We start from the raw sequence: 23,342 nt of genomic DNA, 5'->3' as shown, positions 1-23,342 counted from the left end.
AACATCGTTGCCAAATGCTCTGAATTATCCAGGGAGTTTTTCTTTCTAAGTGATTATTCTATGAAGGTAAGGGAGTGATTCAGCCAAATCTACACTTTCTCATTTGGATAAACTTTAATGGCCTCTACTGAAGAGTTTGAGTTTCCAACTTTCTGGATTCTCTATCCAGCTGTTGCATAATGGAAATTTACTTTTAGAATATATTCAGAGAATATAAGTCCTTCCAAGTGCTTCTATAACAAGTGTCTCTATAAAACTGAATAGCAATTGTAGCCTTGAAAAATATTAGAAATGCATATCTTTGGTATGTTGCAATTATAGAGGGAAGATCAACATTACTTCTTAATTGTAGCTATTTTCTAAAATGAATTTGAGTTTCAAATGTGTTTGCTTAAGGGTGTAATGGAGCTAACCTGCTTCCTTTTGTGGTAAAAAAATACTTGAAGAGTGTCTGTGTGTGGGTTTTTTTTTTTCTTTTCAAAGGAAGTACATTCTAACTATTGCTTAATATCTGGCAGTCATTGAAGCAAAAGAAAAAAAAACATTTAATATTCTTTGCATCATTTTCCATCCAAATAATAATATCAAAATACCCAGACACTGGTTATGAAAATATAGAAATTGTGGCAAGAGCCAGTTAGTTCCCAGAAAGTCTTACACTTTCATAAATTTTTCCACAATAATCAGGCATTGGAAAATCTTCTGATACACACATAAGTCATAGTAAGGCTAACAGGTCAAATGAACCTAAACTCTCTTCCTATTTCCAACAAAGTATAAAACAGCATTTCCAGAACAAGAACAATACAAAAGCAACCAAAATCAATGTACAGTCAATAAATACACAGTCACTGTGAAACAAGGATGCTATCACATTTATATTTACCTCAAGGAATTGTTGCGCATCCCAAATATTTCAGCATCCAATGTATCTCTGGCCTGAGGTAGGATGCAGGAGAGGAAAATCAGACTGTTTTCCAATTTTTTTCAAAGGGCTTTCTACTTGCTTCCAGATCTGATCTATCATTTCTACAGGGTCATGTCTTAGAGATGGACACCTGTTGGCAACATGTTTCCTTCTGACTCTGTGCTGTGGAGATGAATAGGAAAAGGAAAATTTTAGGATTGAGAAGCTGATCTGTTTCAAAAGTTTTCTTCCTTAGAGTAACTTTGTAAAACTAAATAGTACGTATCCTCTCCTGCAAATATGTTATATTTGTATTAATGAAAGTGAAAAGTTGCAGTCCCTCAGTCCTGGGGATATTCCAGGGTTGGGAAGATCCCCTGGAGAAGGAAATGGCGACCCACTTCAGTATGCTTGCCTGGAGAATCCCATGGACAGGGGAGCCTGGTGGGCTATATTCCATGGGGTCATAAAGAGTTGGACATGACTGAAGCTACTTACGACACACAGCATACTGATTAGGAAAGTGAAATACAGAAAAGATAAACACATTGCCCACAACCACATGCTTTAGAGGAGAATTCCAAAGCTCAGTTGGTAAAGAATCCTCATGCAATGCAGGAGACCCCAGTTCAATTTCAGTATTCTGGCCTGGAGAATTCCATGGACTGTATAGTGACTTCCCTGTGGCTCAGACAGTAAAGCCTCTGCCTACAATGTGGGAGACCCGGGTTTGATCCCTCGGTCAGAAAGATCTCATGGAGAAGGAAATGGCAACCCACTCCAGTATTCTTGCCTGGAAAATCCCATGGATGGAGAACCTGGTAGGCTACAGTCCACAGGGTCGCAGAGTCGGACATGACTGAACGACTTCACTTTTCTTTATGTGGTTTATAAGTGATGGGTCCAGGATATGAAACTTTCAGACTCTTCAAACTTGGCCACTACATAATGCATGCCAGAAAAACTTCTGCAAGATATTTCTATGATGCAGTTACCTGTGGTTAGTATTCACTAGATATTTGATAAATGAATAAAAATGTAGTAGAATATACAAAATGTATTTTTATCATAAGTAAATTACTGGCAAGTAGAAGAATAAGCTACAATTTATTGACTATTATTTATAACTTACTTTATGTCATAAAATGTTATAAATAGGCAGAAAAAGATCCTCAAGAGTGTTCTAAGATTATCCATATTTGATATGGATAATATCAAATAATTATTTGAGAGTAAATAATGTTACTGTTGGAATAAGGGTGACTCAGAGTGTTTATGTGCTTAAATGGCTTTTTGATTTTCAAACGTTTAGGTTTTGAATTTTGGTCCCATCATTTGTTTTTGTTTACACTTCCTTTTATTGTTGTATTTACCGTTTCAATCTCATGTTTTACAGGGACCTTCTGTTACCACCCACCCAACACGTGTGTACGTGCTCAGTCACTCCATCACGCCCTACTCTTTGCAACCCCATTGACTGTAGCCGGCCAGGCCCACCTGTCCATGGGATTTTTCAGGCAAGAATACTGAGGTGGGTTGCCATTTTCTCCTCCAGGGGACCTTCCTGATCCAGGGATGGAGCCTGCATCTCCTGAGTCTCCTTCATGGGCAGGCAGATTCTTTCCCACACCTGGGAAGCCCCTTAAACTTTAGACTTAGCCATAATCTATAAGCACAAAATATGTTGTTCTAATTTTTATTTTAAAGTTATTTTTATATCACTAAATAGAAATAATTAAAAATTATTTTACTCATTTATTTTTTGACATCCTTCCTTTCTTTACATAGATTTGAGTATCTGACCCATATATTTTCTATTCTCCCTGAAGAATTTTTTTTTAATATTTCTTTCAAGATATTTCTTTTGTTGATGAATATCCTAAGTTTTTGTTTTTCTGAGAAAGTTTTTTTTTTTTTTTTCCCTTTACTTCTGAAGCATAGTTTGGCTTGATAAAGAATTCTGTGTTGGTATCTTTAAAAAAAGAATGAAATTTGTCACACCACACTTCTTGTGTGTTTTCTGTTGAGAAGTCCCATATAATTCTGTTTATTCCTCTGCAGATAAGGTGTTATTTCTCTGTCTTTTTAAGTATTTTTATTTTCTTTAATTTGAATACATTATCCCTCATGTAGATTTTTCAGTATTTAAGTATTTAGCTTGTTTGATATTCTCTGAGCTTCCTGCATCTATTCTTTATTATTTGTCATTAATTTTAGAAAATATCTGGCTAAATCTTTCTCTTCAGATTTTTTTTTCTCCTTTTAGTATTCTAATTACACATGAGTTACATCTTCTGAAATTGTCCCACGGCTCTCTCTCTCCTTTTTTTTTTTTTTTTTCCCTATTCCTTTTTCTCCCTGCGTTTAAGTTTGGGAGGTTTCTATCATCATATATTCCAGCTCACTGATCTTTTCCTCAGCTGTGTCCAGTCTACTGATGAGATGATCAAAGGATTCTTCAAACCTGTTTCAGTGTTCTTGATTTCTAGCATTTACTCGTAATGCTGTCTCAGTGTTTCCATCTAATGCATCTGTTCTTCCACATTGTCAATTTTTTTCCATTAGGGTTCATAACAAGTTAATCATAGCTATTTTAAATTCTCTGATAATTTCAACATCTGTTTCATATCAGTCCATTTTTGATAATTTGCTTTGTCTCTTCAGACTCTTTCCTGGCTTTTAGCACATTTTGCAATTTTGTTAAAATCTGGACTTAATGTATTGGGTAAATAGGCCTTTGGTGTGATGGTGCATGTTTATCTAGGAGTTTATTGCTTGACATAACTGAAGGTGCCAAACTTTTCAAAGTCCTCTGGTGTCTTAGATTTTTGTCTCTTGTGTTGTCTTTGGGATTTGCTAAGAGATCTCTCACAGAGAGTCTGTGTCTTGCAGTTTTTTCATCTGTAATCTACTGTTATAACCTGGAGCTCTGTTAGTGTTGGAGTAGAATGTGGAGGAGGATAATTGTTCTATGATTTTATGTTTAAATGTCAGTATTTAATTTCATTTGTAACCAACCTTAACTGTGGTGTTAACCAGTGTCTTATGACTCCCCACTGAGCCCACCCTTAGGTGAAACAGGAAGACTAGAGGGGCTGGATTTCAGCATGTGCCCTGTCATAGATCAGACAAGATCCTGTAAAATCCTTTTCAAAGGAAAGTTGGCTTTGTTATAATGTTCTGAGTGTGTTTCTAATGCCTCCTATCCCCCCTCCTGGCTAGAGCCACATACAATCTCTCTTGAGCCATCACCATAATAATCTGGTAAGATTTTTAGAAGTGGAACCTATAACAGTCCAAATATAATGGCAAATGAGATTTTCTCAGTTTTACACTAGTGACATTTACTCTTCAGAAATTTGCCAAAACTCTCATTCAAGTGTCCCTAGTTGTTGGTTTATGCAGTGTCAATCCCAGATTAGGAGACCCCACTATGACTCTCAAATTTGCTGTCTCTTTAGATTACAGTGTAGTGTTTTACACTTCAATTCTATTTTTCTAAGTCTAAGAAAAGTCTTTAGTTTTTCATTTACTCAGCATTTTATTATTATAACTATGCAGTGAAAATTTCTAAGCTCTTTACATATTAGACTTAGCATCAGTTCAATCCAGTTCAGTTGCTCAGTCATGTCCGACTTTTGGCAACCCATTGAACCACAGCAGGCCACGCCTCACTATCCATCACCAACTCCCAGAGTCCACCCAAACCCATGTGCATTGAGTCGGTAATGCCATCCAGCCATCTCATCTTCTGGAGTCCCCTTCTCCTCCTGCCCTCAATCTTTCCCAACATCAGGGTCTTTTCAAATGACTCAGCTCTTCACATCAGGTGGCCAAAGTATTGGAGTTCCAGCTTCAACATCAGTCCTTCCAATGAACACCCAGGACTGATCTCCTTTAGGATGGACTGGTTGGATCTCCTTGCAGTCCAAGAGACTCTCAAGAGTCTTCTCCAATACCACAGTTCAAAAGCATCAATTCTTTGCATTCAGCTTTCTTTATAGCCCAACTCTCACATCATACATGACAACTGGAAAAATCATAGCCTTGACTAGACAGACCTTTGTTGGTAAAGTAATGTCTCTGCTTTTTAATATGATATCTAGGTTGGTCATAACTTTCCTTCCAAGGAGTAAGCGCCTTTTAATTTCATGGCTGCAATCAACATCTACAGTGATTTGGGAGCCCCAAAAATTAAAGTCAGCCACTCTTCCCACTGTTTACCCATCAATTTGACATGAAGTGATGGGACTGGATGCCATGATCTTAGTTTTCTGAATGTTGAGCTTTAAGCCAACTTTTTCACTCTACTCTTTCACTTTCATCAAGAGGCTCTTTAGTTCTTCTTCACTTTCTGCCATAAGGGTGGTGTCATCTGCATATCTGAGGTTATTGATATTTCTCCTAGCAATCTTGATTCCAGCTTGTGCTTCCTCCAGCCCAGCATTTTTCCCGATGTACTCTTCATATAAGTTAAATAAGCAGGGTGACAATATATAGCCTTGACATACACCTTTTCGTATTTGGAACCAGTCTGTTGCTCCATGTCCAGTTTTAACTGTTGCTTCCTGACCTGTATACAGATTTCTCAAGAGGCAGGTCAGGTGGTCTGGTATTCCCATCTCTTCCAGAATTTTCCACAGTTTATTGTGATCCACACAGTCAAAGGCTTTGGCACAGTCAATAAAGCAGAAATAGATGTTTTTCTGGAACTCTCTTGCTTTTTTGATGATCCATCAGATGTTGGCAATTTGATCTCTGGTTCCTCTGCCTTTTCTAAAACCAGCTTGAACATCTGGAAGTTCACAGTTCACGTATTGCTGAAGCCTGGCTTGAAATTTTAAGCATTAGTTTACTAGCGTGTGAGATGAGTGCAGTTGTGTGGTAGTTTGAGAATTCTTTGGGATTGCCTTTGTTTGATATTGGAATGAAAACTGACCTTTTCCAGTCCTGTGGCCACTGCTGAGTTTTCCAAATTTGCTGGCATATTGAGTGCAGCACTTTCACAGCATCATCTTTCAGGATTTGAAATAGCTCAACTGGAATTCCATCACATCCACTAACTTTGTTCAACTGATGCTTCCTAAGGCCCATTTGACTTCACATTCCAGGATGTCTGGCTCTAGGTGAGTGATCACACCATCATGATTATCTGGGTTGTGAAGATCTTTCTTGTACAGTTCTTCTGTGTATTCTTGCCACCTCTTCTTAATATCTTCTGCTTCTGTAAGGTCCCTACCATTTCTGTCCTTTGTTGAGCCCATTTTTGCATAAATGTTCCCTTGGTATCTCAAATTTTCTTGAAGAGATCTCTAGTCTTTCCCATTCTGTTGTTTTTGTCTATTTCTTTGCATTGATCACTGAGGAAGGCTTTCTTATCTCTCCTTGCTATTCTTGGAACTCTGCATTCAAATGGGTATATCTTTCCTTTTCCCCTTTGCTTTTCACTTCCCTTCTTTTCACAACTATTTGTAAGGCCTCCTCAGACAGCCATTTTACTTTTTTGCTTTTCTTTTTCTTGGGATGGTCTTGATTCCTGTCTCCTGTCCAGTGCCACAAACCTCCATCCATAGTTCACCAGACCCTCTGTCTATCAGATCTAGTCCCTTAAATCTATTTCTCACTTCCACTGTATTGTCATAAGGGATTTGATTTAGGTCATACCTGAATGGTCTAGTGGTTTTCTCCACTTTATTCAATTCCAGTCTGAATTTGGCAATAAGGAGTTCATGATCTGACCGACAGTCAGCTCCTGCTCTTGTTTTTGCTGACTTTATAGGCCTGCTGGAGCAGCCGTGAAGAGATACCCCACGTCCAAGGTAAGAGCAACCCAAGTAAGATGGTAGGCACTGAGAGAGGTTATCAGAGGGCAGACAGACTGAAACCACAATCACAAACAAGTAGCCAATCTGATCACAGGACCACGGCCTTGTCTAACTCAATGAAACTAAGGCATGCTGTGTGGGGCCGCCCAAGACAGACGGGACATGGTGGAGAGGTCTGACAGAACGTGGTCCACTGGAGAACGGAATGGCAAACCACTTCAGTAATCTTGCCTTGAGAACCCCATGAACAATATGAGAAAACCTAGAATCAGGACCTTCTTTTTTAATATTATCAGTTTTGATGGCAAATGTGATTGAAAAGACAAAAAAATTCCATGCTTTAAGACATTTCCATTATAGCAGTTTAAAAAAAAAAATTATTGGAGTATAGTTGACTTATAATGCTGTTTTATTTTCAGGTACATAGCAAAGAGAATTAGTTATACATATATCCACTCTTTTTTTTTAGGTTCTTTTCTGACATCGGTCATTACAGAGTATTGCACAGAGTGCCCTGTGCGCTTTATCAGTTTCCCTGTTTTATATACAGATATGTCAGTCCCCGGTCAGGGTGTTCCCATGTCCTGTCTGTTGCAAACAGCAGGGCCATGAACATTGGGGTGCATATATCTTTCTGAACTGTAGTTTTCTCTGGGTATACACCAAGGAGTGGGATTGTTCCCTTCTCCCCACATCTTTTGCAGCATTTGTTGCTTGGAGATTTTTTGATGATGGCCATTCTGACTGATGTAAAGTGATACCTCTCAGTAGTTTTTATTTACATTTCTCTAATAAATAGTGATATAGAGCATCTTTTCATGTGCTTTTTGGTCACACTGAGAGATGAGGTGTTGGAAAAAGAAACAGCAGCTTGATAGGGAAAGCCAGCAGATGGAGTAGATGGCAAACTAGTGTCTAAAGAACCATTTTACCTGAGTTAAAATTCAAGCTTCTTTTATACTAAGAGCTGGTGGCAGGGGCAGGCATAACTGGCTGTTGCAGACTTCTTGGTGCTGGCCACACTCTAGATGGTATGTGATAACCTTTTGTTCTTGCAGCTGTCCAGTTAAGTCTAGTCACTGTATTCCTGCAAACCCCCAATACAACAAATGTCATTTTTTGTTCTGCAACATTTTGTCTCTATGTGAATGAAAAGTGTTATGGCTTTAAAGGTCCAGCCTAGAGGCAGAGCCTTGACAAAAGGCTACATGGATATTTCAGGTTATAGACAATATTCTATTAGAAAAAGTTTCAGAGCCAGCATGACTAAGCACAGATGACAGAGCTCAAAAGTTAGACCTAAAAGAATATCCAACATGGTGTCAGGTTGCTCTTCTCTGTTATTAAAGGAAAAGTCAACTGATGCAGAAAACTTCATTGTCTTATTTTAAGATTTCCTACAGCCATCCCAACCTTCATGCGATCACTACCCTGATCACTCAGAACATAGAGACAAATCCTCTACAACAAAAAAATTGCTACCCCTAAAGGTTCAGATGATTTTTAGCATTTTTTTAACAGTAAAGCATTTTTTAAATTGAGGTATGTACGTTTTCTAAGATATAATCCTACTTGACACTTAGTAGACTATAGAATAGTGCAAACATAACTTTCATACACACTAGCACCAAAAATTTCAAATGACTTGCTTTATTTATTTATTCATTTTATGGTGGTGGTCTGAAACCACTCTTGCAACATCTCCTCCACATGCCTGTATATATAAAATATATAGATATATTTATACATACATACATATTCTGAAGGCAGACTGAATACATTTGCCTACTTAAGAAATTAGAAAACGATATTCTACATATCTAGATCAGAGATCAGAAAACCACGACTTATGGACCAAATCCAGCTCGTAGCTTTTTCTTTTTATAAATAAAGCTTTATTGGAACACAGACATCTCATTTATTTACATATGATTTATGGCTACTTTCAGGGGTAAAATAACAGAGTTTTTTTTGTAACAGAGACTTTATGAACCACAAAGCTAGAATATCATTTATTTTTCTTTGCAGAGAAAGTTTGTCTATCTAGATGCATCCTGATTTAATACAGTATGATATCAAAATTTAACATTTTGGCAGGGAATATAAAGTGAAAGTGAAAGTCACTTGATCCTGTCTGGCTCTTCGTGAGCCCATGGACTATACAGTCCACGGAATTCTCCAGGCCAGAATACTGGAGTTGGTAGCCTTTCCCTTCTCCAGGGGATCGTCCCAACCCAGAGATTGGTCCCAGGTCTCCTGCACTGCAGGCGGATTCTTTACCAGCTGAGCCACAAGCCCACAAGGGAAGGCATGGAATATATTCTAATTAATTAATAATTGAATATTCATTGGAAGGACTATGCTGAGGCTGAAACTCCAATATTTTGGCCACCTGATCTGAAGAACTGACTCATTGGAAAAGGCCCTGGTGCTGGGAAAGATCGAAGACAGGAGGAGAAGGGGACAACAGAGGATGAGATGGCTGGATGGCATCACCGACTTGATGGACATGAGTTTGAGCAAACTCTGGGAGTTGGTGATGTACAGGGAAGCCTGGAGTGCTGCAGTCCATGGGGTTGCAAAGAGTCGGACATGACTGAGAGACTGAACTAAACTGAACTGAATGGAAAAGAATTGAAATTTCTGAAAGCATATTTATTTTCCCAAAAAGTGTATGATTATACTTGAATCTTTACTCAAGTAATTTGGATTTTCATCAGTTTAGGAAATACTGGAACGTTGGACCTGGTTTTATGGTGTTAAATTAATTTTATCATTGCACATAAATAGTAAATCACAATAAATATAATAAACATAAAGAAAAAGTGCTAATATGAGTTAAAGACATCTAGTATTTTATGTGAAAATCCATAAAATAAAATACTTGAGTACCTTCTTTAGTATTAAGTATATATTAATAAGCAGACTGTATAAATTTTTAAAATGTGTTATGCCAAAAGAGTTGAATTTGAGGACTTTGGTTTTACCTATTAAATATCTATTTTTCACCATATTTAATAGCTGGAAAAGAATGCTATTGGTATATTTATTTTATTTATTGATATGACTTCTTTCCAAGCATCAGAACGATGAGCAAACAAATTGAAAGGGGATTTCTGAATACTTCTCTCCACATAAAAGGAAGCAATTAAGTGTGACTCACATCTTGAACTCATGGGTCATTTAGTGTTTATCCTCATTTGTAACAAGTCTGAATGTGACAATAGCAATCTGAACTTGTCATACAGTTTGAGCTTTCATTTAGGTTGGTGGATGTTATGAAAATTAATTAGTGAAAAGCGGGAAGCAGCTGATAGAGTAAGGTCGTGTTATAAACAACACTCTTATGGAGATAAAAGTTCACTAGGCCACCCTAAAGGAAATCAGTCTTGAATATTCACTGGAAGGACTGATGCTGAAGCTGAAACTCCAGCACTTTGGCCACGATGCGAAGAACTGACTCATTTGAAAAGACCCTGGTGCTGGGAAAGATTGAAGGCAGGAGGAGAAGGGGACGACAGAGGATGAGATGGCTGGATGGCATCAGTGACTCAATGGACATGAGTTTGAATAAACTCCAGGAGTTGGTGATGGACAGGGAGGCCTGGCGTGCTGCAATCTGTGGGGTCACAAAGAGTCAGACACAACTGAGCAACTGAACTGATATGAGGCTCTGTGTGTGTGTGTGTGTGTGTGTGTGTGTGACTATGTGTGTGTGTGTGTGACTATGTGTGTGTGTTCAGTTGCTCAGTTGTCTGACTCTTTGCGACCCCATGGACTATAATCTGCCAGGTTTTTCTCTCCATGGGGTTTTCCAGGCAAGAATAGCTGAGTGGGTTGCAATTTCCTGCTCCAGGGGATCTTCCCGACCCAGGGATCAAACCTGTGTCTCCTGAATCTGCTGCACTGGCAGCCAAATTCCTTACCACTGAGCCATCTGGGAAGCTCCAGTCAGGCCTTACCCTAAAAAATACTCAAGCAACCCAAGGGACTTAAAAAAGAACAAATTCCAACCTGATTCAGACTCCACTGAAAATTCATAATAGTATTCCTGAAATTCTTAATTGTAACTCATAATAAGAACTTTCAAATAAGTTAGACAAGAATATTGTGGGGTGTTCAATTATAACCCACTTCGATCTTTTGTTTTTTTTAATGTTGCTAAAACCAAATATATGCTGTTTTATTCAACACAAAAATACAATTTATTTTCAAAAATTCCAGTTTCTAAAAGAGTGAAAGTGAAGTCGCTCAGTCATGTCCTACTCTTTGCAACCCCATGGACTGTAGCCTTCCAGGTTCCTCAGTCCATGGAATTTTCCAGGCAGCAGTACTGGAGCGGGTTGCCGTTTCCTTCTCCAGGGGATCTTCCCAACCCTGGGATTGAACCCAGGTCTCCCACATTGCCCGCAGACGCTTTACTGTCTGAGCCACCAAGGAAGCCCAAACACTCAAAAAATTAACTTTGGTACAAATATTTCATACTGTTAAATTTTGGTTCTGTTTTCCACCTATCTATATCAACTTAAAGCACTGCATATATATAGGGGCTGCTTTTGAGGTAAAAGCAATCTGTGTGAATTGGGACCCATATATCCTTTACATCCAAAACTCCCTGGAGGCCCCAGCAATAATCTTCCCCAGATAATGATCTTCCCACCTGCACAGCTCCCCATTGTCCAAACCCCTACAGAATTTAGTGACACCAAAAGCTTTTTAAATTGCATATCCTTCCCACTGAAATGTACCAGTCCTTTCCCCTCATTCTGTCAAGACTGCTCTCTGTGTTCACCATCAAAATATTTAATGCCTTTATGGAATTTCTCTACTTTGATCAAATAGGAGAAGTCTATGTTTTGGTAAAACACGGTCTTTGTCATCACCCCAAACATATCTTAAGAGCAACTGCCTCCAGAAAACAACAGCCTTGCTATGGCAATTCATAACAATCCTCTGTATAATAGTTATCAGTCTTTCATTTTGACATAATGGAAAATGTAACTCCAATTAGTTCAAGCAATAAAGTGGATTTACTGGCTCTGCTATCTGGAGAGTTCAAAGGCTCATGTTTTATTTGATTTTTGGCTTTGCTACCTCATCAGGAAGCAGGATCCTTTTATGAGTCTACTTTGCCTTCCATAATGAGCTCTTTTTATCCTAAGGCTGATTTACTCCTGAGAAAGAAGATAACCATAGCAGTTTGCACATTTCTGCCGTACCCCACCTTGAAAGTTTCAGAGAGAGCATACTATTCAAGAAATGTCTTTTCTAGTCTCATTTGCTGAGCCCCATGGATACTGATTAATATTATGCCAGTTAGCTCAGCTTTGGCACCCATGTTTCATCATAAAGCACAGATTGTATGAAGGATGCCTGTACACTGAAACAAGTATAGTTATCCAGAGACAGTGCTGTGAATATTAAAGAAGAAAGGAAAATATCCCTGACATACTAAATCATCAAATTACACTCCTAGCCAACTATAAAGTCTAATTCTCAATCTTGTTAGTGTCTCTTTTAAAAAATAACTTAGTCAAAGGCATCATTTCTGGAAGTTAAAAAGTATGCACCTTCAATTGCTAAGGACACCTGGCAACTATTCATAGAAAAGTCATTTTGGTCCACATATTTGTATGTACTTCTTTCTTTAGAATGTAGAAGACAAACCAGGAAGAAATGTTCCAATTCAATTACACAAGACAGATCAATTAGGAATTATCCACTTGTATGATGGTTAACCTACCAGTCTACTAATGAAGAGACCAGTAGTGCAATTCACTACACCTACTATGAGCTACTTTACCTTGATACCAAATACTGAAGGCACAGTGATCTCAAAAATCAATTTTCCAACAATAGGGATGAATCTGTCTTCTGTGTTGATAATGGTACACCTGGAATCAATTAATTTGTCATGATCAACTGATATTTATCTATATTTTTTAAATAGTAACTTTTCTAGTTAGTCCTTAAAACAAAGTTACTAGAAGTCCCTAACCAGTTTTTTCCCCCTTATTCAATTATTTCCTTCTGAAAAACAAAATAAAACAAACAAAAAAAATCTATATTTGAGTGAACTCCATGGTAATGCTTAAAGTTATCTTGTTCTTTGTGTACACAGTTAATGATGTGTCTACCTAATGATGTGTCTCCCTAAAGCATCTACTGAAAGCACAATTGCTTTCTACTTGACAAGCATTGCATTTTTAACCAAGTGGGAAAAAAAGAAAAAAAAATCAAATGAAATCATTCCTGAAGGAGCCCACTGGTTAATGGAGCTATGCCAATGGAAAATTAGAAGGAGAAGAGATAATTCCTGCCCTGAAGCACCAGAGGAAAATGAGGGACTGAGAGTAAATCAGCTTTGGATACTGAGGGATGAGAACACAGAGGATTTATCCCTTACTTGGCAATAAATGTATGAATTAGATTTAACTTTACAGGAAAATATAAAGAAAAGATTTCAAAAAGATGGGATGTGTACAGGTATGGTTCCACATCTAACCACAGAAAGTCATAACTGGAAAATGGTTAATGTGAGTTAAAGAGAGTATAGGCCAGATTACAAAATACTTTGAATATTGTGAAATGTGTTTAGATTTTTAACCCTTGAGATAGTTGAACTTGAGAATGGAATTGATAAATTTTTATGTTAGAAAAATCTGTCTTTAGCACTATGAAAGAGTGATTGGCTTAGGGCAAGCAAAGAGCATGCTGCACAAGACTCAAAGGAAAATCAAGGCAAAGAGGCAATTAGAAAAAATCTAGGCTAGTAGAATAAACCTAGGGCAAGAATGCTTGAATGAGTGCAAAATATTTTTAGGAAAAAGTTGTTTTAGTAGAAAGGAAGAGGAAGAAATTTATAAAGACACCAGGCTATGTTTTGAACTACTAGAAATCTCCTTGCAGAAATGGCAGGGTTTTATTCATTACTTTATCCTTATTTTCTTGGGCTTACCTCATAGCTCAGTTGGTAAGGAATCCGCCTACAATGAGGAGACACTAGTTGGGTGGGAGAGATCAGCTGAAAAAGGGATAAGCTACCCACTCCAGTATTCTGGCCTGGAGAATTCCGTGGACTATACCGTCCATGGGGTCGCAAACAGCTGGACGCGACTTTCACTTTCACTTTATTCTTATTTTCTTAAGCATTGACATGATAGGATAGGGTCCCAGTGTGTGTGCGTGCTAAGTCGCTTCAGTTGTGTCTGACTCTTTCCGACCCCATAAAACTGTGGCCTTCCTGGCTCCTCTATCCATGAGATTCTCCAGACTAGACTACTGGGGTGGTCTGTGCCCTTCTCCATGTAATCTTCCCAACCGAGGGCTCGAAGCCTGGTCTCTCTTGTCTCCTGCATCGGCAGGCGGATTCTTTACTCCTAGTGCCACCTGGGAAGCCCAGGGTCCCAGAGCACTTCTTCCTCCAAACACACAGCTTCACTACTACTGTATCTCTAAAACTATACAAGATTAATTCCATCAAGTATTTTTCTCACAGCTGTTTTGTGTTTGCTTGTTTGTGTTTCACAGTCTTTGTAAGACCAGGGGGAGAAACTAGGTAAGTGTCCTCTTTGCTCTTCATAGTATTATCCACCCTTTTGTCACTCCCTTCTCTTTGCCAAGTCTCCACTTTTAAAACTCATATAGAAACAGACTCACAGATACAGAAAATAAACTAGTGGTTGGTTACCAATGGACAGAGAGATGTGGGTACAATATAAGGGGTGGAATTAAGAAGTACAAACTACTAGCTATAAAATAATTAAGATACAAGCATGTAATGGATGGCACAGAGATTATAAACAATACTTTATAATAACCTTAAATGGAGTATAATCTATAAAAATATCAAATCTCAATGCTGTACACCTAAAAGTAAAATGACATTGTAAATCAACTATATGTCAATGAAAACAACTCATATATCACCTATTCTTAATACTCTTCTATATCACCTACGACAACTTGTTGCTTTAATTGCTTATAGATTTTTGGTCATATTAGCTCACATTCCATGAATATTTTTCAGCTTGCTTTATTTTTAAGTTCTTCAACATTGTTCATTTTATAATTCTTTTTGCTGTGAATATCCACTTAGAAAAATCTCCTATTCTGTGAATCTCTCATTTTTTTTCACTTCTTCTATAGTTACTTTGTTCTTCACTCCAGTTACAACTGTCCTGTCTTATCATAACCTTGAACATATCATTACCAAAAGTTGTATGAATATCTCAGACTCAAGAGTCTACTCTCCAATTGCTACCTTTTTATTCCTTGTTATATACCAGATTACCTCATCTCTGATGGTCTTTAGTTGGTGGTCCTCAATTCTTGCCCAATGCTTTATAGCCTCTTCATTTAACTTCCCTTTTTATGGAGTGCAGGGTGTATGAATTTCCTTTCATACACTCAACTCATTTACCAAACTTCTTAGTTATGTTTCCTTGGGAAAAACAACTCAAAACGCTGGTTAAATTTAACATTATGTCTAAGTCAATGGCCAGATCAAAAAAAAAAAAAAAGTGTCTGATGCTGTAAAATGTGCTACCAATTGGATTCATATTTCATGACCATTAATTTCAAGAGCACCGTTAGCATTGCAGTCCTGCGACAGTCCCCGACTCGGTTCACCCACCATCCCTTACTGTCCTCAATGGCCATTTGGTGGCATTCTCCCCTCTAGTATTCCTTCCCTCCTCCTGTTCCCCACTAATAGGATCACATGATGACCTTGTATCCAGTCTCTCGGCGAAATGCTAATAGGTGAATTTCAAAGTAAAAATCCATAAGATAATACCATCACATCCACTAGCTCACTGCATTTTTGATGTTTTCTCCTATACTTGTGAATCAATATTTCATATTTCTTCCTATGACTGACCACCCCACTTATGTGATACGGCTCATTCACTTTTACCTTTTCAAGAAAACCAGCCCTGCAATGCTCCTTCTCTTTACTGCATCTCTCTCTCTCTCTTTTTATTTTTTTCCTGTTGTTATCCCCCTAGCCATTAAATCGTTATATTACGCCTCACATCTTCAAAAGAAAACAAAATCTCTCTCTTCACCCCATGCACATTATTAACTATGCTTTATTTGACTGTGCATGTGTGTATGCTCAGTCGCTTCACTCATATCCGACTCTTTGCGACCCCATGGACCGTAGCCTGCCAGACTCCTCTATCCTTGAGATTATCAGGCAAGAATACTGGAATGGGTTGCCATGCCCTCCTCCAAGAGACTTTCCTGACACAGGGATGGAACTTATGTCCTGTATCTCTTGCTTTGCAGGTGGATTCTGTGCCATTGAGCCACCAAGGAAACCCCTTTGTTTTACTACGCTTTTAATTACAAAGCTTCTCAAAAATGTAGTCATTAATTAATGGATTTTTGTGGATTTTTTCCATCTACTTTTTCTTTAAACTATTCCAAACAAGCTAGCACTCTACGTTTTATTACAGATATCTTAATGAAGATATAAAGTGGACAGCAGTGAACTTCTTATTTTTAGCAGGTAGAAATGTTCAGAGGGTACTTTACTCAAAATATTAAATGCATTTCCAACTTTAACTCCTAGTTCCTCCTCCTTGAAATACCTATGTGACTTCCCTTCCAGGAACTCACTCTTTCTTTATTCTCTTACCTTTCACTAACATTTTCCTCTTTCATTCTCATCCTTCTAATACCTGGTGGTTGTGTCTCAAAACTCAGACAGATATCTGATACTCCCTATCTATAATCACCTCCTTGATTTTTATTCCATTCTATGAATCTTAACATCTAAGTTCTGATTTCTCTCTTATTTATTACAAACAACTAAGATCTCTCATGTGAAGGTTAAATCCACATTTAACTCTCTGTGGGACTCCTGTATTTCATTGACTCATAAATAACTCAAGTTTATCCTATAATAAATCAAACTCCAAATGTCCCCTCTCAAACTTGTACACCATAAAATTGCCTCTTTATCATACTCTTTTCTCTCACTCAAATCATCCTTTACTCTATTCCTATTAGAACTTGCACTATTCACATTTTTGCTCATGGCAATTTTATAGTAATTAAAATAATACTTTATATAGATGTTCAGTAAGTAGCTGTTCAATAACGGATTAAAGAAAATAAGAGTAGGGAGATGAATTTGGCTTTGGACAATTTGATTACAGCATCTTATAAAATGAAAATTTTATGTGAAATTTAATATTAAAATCACTTGATGAACATTATAATTCAAACCAATGTTGTGGAAGGAATTATTTAGGGAAAATGTGAAAATTGATGAGAAGACTTTAAGGACGAAATTGTATGGAATGACAACTTTCAAGTCATGGGAAGAGATAATAGTGCCTGAAAAAAAAAAAAGAAAAAGAAAGAAATGATTAGAGACACAAAATGAAAATAAATGTGACTGAAATCAAAGAAACTGGTAAAGGGATTGAAAAAGTGTTCATGCTGTTAAATGTCCTAGAGACCAAGTTAGATAAGAACTTCGCTTGGCATTTAAGGCAGGTTTAAAGGAATTGGAGTGCAAGCCAAGTTAAAACTCATGGAGGATTTGAAGGGAAAGAATGCGATAGAAACTCTGAGCATAGAATGTAGGTTTATTACTCCTGGCTGGTAGAGGAAGAAGAGGTATAGAGTGTGGCTGGGAAGGGGGCATGGAGTAAGAGGTTGCAGTTTTCTCTATTAATATGAGGGGAGATCCACATGTGCCCCAAAAAAGCATCAATAATTAAGGACAAATTTAAAGATTCTGCCTGCAGATGCAGGAGACTTAAGAGATGCAGGTTTGATCACTGGATAGGGAAGGTCCCCTGAGAAGGGCACGGCAACCCACTCCAGTATTCTTGCCAGGAGAATCCTATGGACAGAGGAGTCTGGCGGGCTACAGTCCAGAGGATAGCAAAGAGTTGGACATGCCTGAAGTGACTGAGCATGCATGCAAGAAGATACTGTAGGGGATGAGGCTCTGGAAAAGAGAGAAGAGTATCTCCAATAGTAGAACAATGAATGTCAATAAGCATATTTATTTTAGTGAAATTTGTCATTGCGGTTGTTCAGTCACTAAGTCATTTGCAGCCCCGTGGACTGCAGCACGTCAGGCTGTCCTGTCCTTCACCGTTTCCCAGAGTTTGCTCAAACTTATTTTCATTGAGTCAGTGATGCCATTCAACCATCTCATCCTCTGTCAAACATTATTATTAGTTTTCTTTATGGAATGGTTAGTACTAAGTACTATTATAGAATTAGTCACGTCCTTAAAGGACCTCCTTCAAGTACAAATGTTTAAACAAAGTCGTGTGAAGAAATGGCATAATGTATATAAAAGCAGTGTCTTTTGCCATGAGAGAGAGCTCACAGAAGAAGGGCAAGTACCATTTTTGTTGTTATTGTCACTGCCTGCACATTCTCTGCCTGTGAGAAAACTAAAGAAGAGCAAAAAAAAAAAAAAAAAAAAAAAATCAAAAGTCTCACGATGCATACTGCCTCATTCTTTGTAGGAGCAAGAGTGAAGTTTCTGACTCTTCTCCCCATTAGCTTTCCATGACTAAGGGAAGATATTCCCAGGGAAAGGAAACTTTAGAATATGCTTAGAATTCAGCTTCACCCTGAGGGATTGTAGCTACCAGAGTATATCATTATCTACTAGGGCACCTAGAATATAATTTAATCCACAAAAAGACTAATGAAAGAAAACAGGAAAAAAGTTGAAAAGTTTTACTTGCAAACAATGAATATGCTCTCAGCAAAGAGAATACTTACCTCACTGGTAGCAGTAATAAAGTTTCAGGAGATTGAAAAATTGGTCCAATAACTAAGCATTGGAATCAGTTCTTTTGGCTTGAAGCAGAAATGTAAATCCAAAGGCAAGGAAAGCAACGCTTTCGCCTACATTTGCAACATTTGGGTAGTAGTCCAAATGATGGTTCTCATACCCTTTAAGTATTTAACATCCTTGCTTACTAATTATTCCCTAGGTCAATTAATCTTAACCCTGCCATACACTTGAATCTTCTGAAGGTCACTTAAAAATACCTATGCCTAAAACTTTTGACCCACTGATAGTTAGGTTTACTGCAGAATAATTCTTGGATATTAGAATATTTTTATAAGCTTCTCAGAGAGGGCTAGTGTGCATCCAGGGTAACGAGATTCTTGTAGAATAATTAGAATAATAATTCTTGTAGAATAAGATTTCTTGTAGAAAATCCTGTATCTCATGATCTATCAGTAGGATGAAACTCATCTAAATTCAGACTGTGGAATGCGAGCACAAGGAACTTTCCATCATGCTTCTGTCTTTGGCCAGAGATACTTTTGGTCACTTTTAACTTTGTAAACCATGATGTGGGAGGATGAATGCAAACTTCTAGGGAATTAAAAAAATCTAAATAAATGTCCAAGGATCTAGTTTTTTGAAACATTAAGAGGTTCATTAAAACATTATGAAAGATACTTGCAAATTGTCACCTTTTTAACTAATTTGAAGGCAATTGTTTTATGTAAACTAGGGATGAAAAGGTGAATACTTTATGGTTCTAAATTTTCCAGAATGCCTAAGCAATCAACCTGAAAGATATAAACATTTCAAATGGATCATTCCATGCTGAAATTTAAGTTTATGTCTCCTAACATGGAGAATCATTTATATTTCTTATTACAGGATATGCATTCAACAATGTAGTAAAGAAAATATTCTATAGATAAAGCTTGCTGGAGCCATTTTTTCAAACTGTAGTTGTCAAACTTGTAATTTTTTAAAGATTCATTATAATCAGCCAATTCAATATTTTTGAATAGCTGGTGTATAGAAGGAAGGATACTCGGAAAAGACATGCAGCATAAATAATGCTAAAAAACAGAGCACAAGTTAAATAATGTAAGTAAAAGGAAATGAAACAAAGGTTACAATGCATTTTGTAACTGACTCACATGTTCTAAAAGGTTGCATTGCAAAAGATGAAGGAAAGATTGCTATGGACTTGGGTGTGATAGACATACCAGCAAGTTTTGAAATATGGGTATGAAATTCCAGGAAGGAAAGAGAATGGCCAAGAGATGGACCATGTGTGAGTTTCGAAAGGCAATGAACAAAAATCTGTTAATTAACTACTGGAAGTTATGTAGATCAGTCATCAAGAAATTAGATTTTTCTATAGAAGAATGTTAGTCAGAGAAGAGGAAAAAAAAAATGGTCAAAAGTTGTAAGTAAGAGGAAGATACTATACTGAATGTACTGAGTGGGAGCTAAGAAATTCATCCAGTCATGTGTGTTTTAAGCTCTAAAACATCACTGAAAGATTTGGAGGAGGGAATAAACTACTAAAAGTAGTGAGCTTTAACTAAAAACTTAGAACAGAAGAGATACTCAGATTTTAGAATCCTGTTTTAGAATGACCCCAGTTCTTTCTTTGGGTCACAACTGAAATGAACTCCTAAAAAGGCTATGACATACTTTTCATTTGGTTCTAAAATAGTTTCCTAATGTCAATATCACAAAGTTATACCAGAAGGGGGTGACTTATTCAAAACATGAAAGTTTACAGCAACATTTTCATTACTTCATTCTGAAATCTTGGACAATATTTTCTCAGAATATTTCTTTTTCTCTGGTATGATTTTCAAAACAATGGCAGGAAGAAATAATGTGGTGGTTATCTTTAAAGATCTCTTTTCTCAAAACTCTTATAAAAGATGTTCTAGGTTAGCAGTACTTGGTTTAATGGCAACTGTGTAAAGCTCTTCCTCTGAGTGGAGAGGTACCAACGGTCATAAAGAGAGCAGAATTGAATGCCGACTTCTTTCTTTGAAGCAGGAAAAGGCGCTCTTTATTTTGGAAGAGTTGATCTTAAGCCATTATTTCTGATAGGGAAAAAATATGAGAAGCATTTACCATTTGAAAGACTTGAGGACCAGCAACACAGATGAATATTGCATAGTGTCCTGTTAGAAATGTAAATTATCCCACCTCAACCCAGAACTTCTGAATAAGAATCTGAACTTTGAAGGGTCCAGAGGTGACATATTTACATTCACATTTGCATAAAAGACTGAGACATCTGTCCTATGCTAGCTAGTGTGGAAGCTTATGAACTAAATTGTTCTTTCCAATAGCAAATGAGAAGGAAGAAACCTTGATCTTTGAGATAGCTTCCAAAACACTCACTCTGTCTTCTCTCTGTATACGTGAGAAGAAGCATATATTATATCCCATAAGGTTATTGACAGTCATCTTGGGAGTATCCTGGGTACCTTGCCTTAGGATAAGCCTGACACTAGAAGCTAGAATGGTGAGAAAGGAAAAGGAACTCAGTAACAACCTTTAACTGTCAAATCAACCAGCCCAGAAGATGAATCACCTCTGGGCATTTAATTTTGTGAGCCAATACATTCTCCTAGTTATTGCAGAAAAATCGAGCTCATTTTCTTCCATCTAAAGGCACAACATGTTAACTGATATAATATCAGTAAAGCACTTACTTTAAAAATAGATGATATGCAGGTATTAGGATCTAAATTTTCAGTAGAAATTTTTAAAGAAAAGACACAAATATGCACTAATGATCTGTGCGAGAACTCTTGGATAGTTGTTTTTCTTTCATTCCAAGAGGAAAAATATTTTGAACTACTTGATAGTGTATAACTTTTTTCTGTTTCTCGTGCTCATATTTTCTCATGCCTGTAGCCTTCTCTGATTCACACAATGAGGGTATCATGTATTCACCAATCTCACAGAAAGTTTGCTACTTATTAGAGAAGAAAAATCTCAGAAATGCCTTCATGAGGAAAATATTGACTTCAAATCAAACATTATTTTCTGATTCAGAACAAATTTTGGCTGCTAATGAACACCAACATCTCCAGGATGGCAGACACTGAGTCACGAGTTCTGAAAGCAAAGAAATTTTATATAAGTTTTACACTGATCTTTACTTTTTTCTTATTAAACAAATTTTGAAATATACTTGATTTACAATGTTGTGTTAGTTTTCAGTGTACAGTTATGTGATGATTCAGGTTGAGTTATATTTTTATACTTGTATGCTATTTATTTAATTTTTTTTCACCATCATAACAAATAAAGAATTTGAATGTTCAAAATAGTAAAGTAACACTGCAGTGATTTTAGAGGTAAACTTTTTGCAATTCTATTTTCTCAGTTCCAGTAAAATCTGGTACTGTTTCAAATACAAGTATATAGGGCAACTAAAGAAGGAACAGTATCATTTCAATGTATTGATAGCTACCACTACTTAACACACTGAAATATATTAAAAAAGCCTTTGGTACCTCAGTTGTTCTTTGTTGAAACAAACTGAAAATTCATTTAAATTAGATTAAGCAAAAAAGAGGAGTGAACTTTAGATAATGGAATATTTTCAGAAAATAAGAATAAGAAGTGAATAGTACTTAGTTGGGGAGAAAAACCAGGGGATCCCATTTTTCTAAAGATCTCTCTAGATCAAGTTTTCTCAAACCTGGCATGTGGACCTTGTGAGCTGGAGAGTTCCTTGTAGCGGGGGGTGGTCCTGCATCTGCAGGATGTTGAACACAATCTCTGCCCTCTACCTTCTCCATGCCAAGCGCACCTCCTCCTGTGTGACAGCCACGTGTTCCCTAGAGACATAGTTGTCCCTTGTTGAAAATCACTGTTCAAGATATAGGCATTGGTCTGTTTGATGCAGACACTAATGATAGATATAGAATGAAGATGGAGATACAGATAAAGATGTTGGTATAGGTATAACTCATTTCTCATCATGACTTTCTCTTCATAGTGATAAATTTAAGCACTGAGTTCTGAAACCTAGAATTCAACTCCAGGAAATAAAAATAGCTTTATACCCCTTACTAGTGCCATGTTAATTTAATTCACACGTCTTCCTGGGAATAATCAACTGCATTCAGACTATATTGTGTGCATGCTCCATTGCTCAATCATGTCTGACTCTTTGCAACCCCTGGAATGTAGCCGGCCAGGCTCCTCTGTCCATGAGATTGTCCAGGCAGGAATAATGGAGTGGGGAGCCATTCCCTTCTTCAGATTGGGTATATTGGGTCACACCATATGACAGCAACCCAACAAAATACAGGATAATGTTGGGAGAAGAGTTACTAGAAAGGAGCCATGGTACCAGAAAAGTGGGAATATTAAGGGCCTTCACAAAATAGAAGAGAACAAATTACCAAGGAATCCATTACCGGAGGTTGTCCAGAGCGTTAAACAAGTTTTTAAAGTGAAAGGGTGTGTGTTAGTCTCTCAGTCGAGTCCAGCTCTTTGTGACCCCTTGTAGCCCACCAGGCTCCTCTGTCCATGGGATTCTCCAGGCAAGCAGCCTGGAGAGGGTTGCCATTCCCTTCACCAAGGGGCCTTGCCAACCCAGGAACTGAACCCTGGTCTCCCATGTTACAGGCAGATTCTTTACCATCTGAGCTATCAGGGAAGCTGATCAAAGTGAAAGGGCCTAATCAAACTTCTAGAAAAATGAAAAAGAAAAATGCATATGCAGATTGACGCCTAAGACATCCCTTTGGATTACCAACTAAAAACTTCCAGGAGAAAAAAATAGCTAGTCAAGAAATGAATCAAAGTTGATTTTCCATTCTCC

General features: G+C 37.4%; 1 long non-coding RNA gene across 1 annotated transcript; it reads right to left on the bottom strand.

The window, feature by feature from the left end:
• Nucleotides 1–6,746: 6,746 nt before the first annotated feature.
• On the bottom strand, nucleotides 6,747–22,003 carry LOC122687536. The gene is made up of 4 exons (XR_006339165.1): nucleotides 21,992–22,003; nucleotides 19,957–19,960; nucleotides 18,409–18,415; nucleotides 6,747–6,994 (listed from the first exon to the last, which is right to left on the bottom strand). It is a non-coding gene; the product is annotated as an uncharacterized LOC122687536 (long non-coding RNA).
• Nucleotides 22,004–23,342: the final 1,339 nt, after the last annotated feature.

The sequence above is a fragment of the Cervus elaphus genome, chromosome 31 (assembly GCF_910594005.1).
Source record: "Cervus elaphus chromosome 31, mCerEla1.1, whole genome shotgun sequence".
NCBI classification, from domain to species: domain Eukaryota; kingdom Metazoa; phylum Chordata; class Mammalia; order Artiodactyla; family Cervidae; genus Cervus; species Cervus elaphus.
The sequence above is the reverse complement of the archived record's forward strand: the minus strand, read 5'-3'. Positions and strand labels throughout refer to the sequence as shown.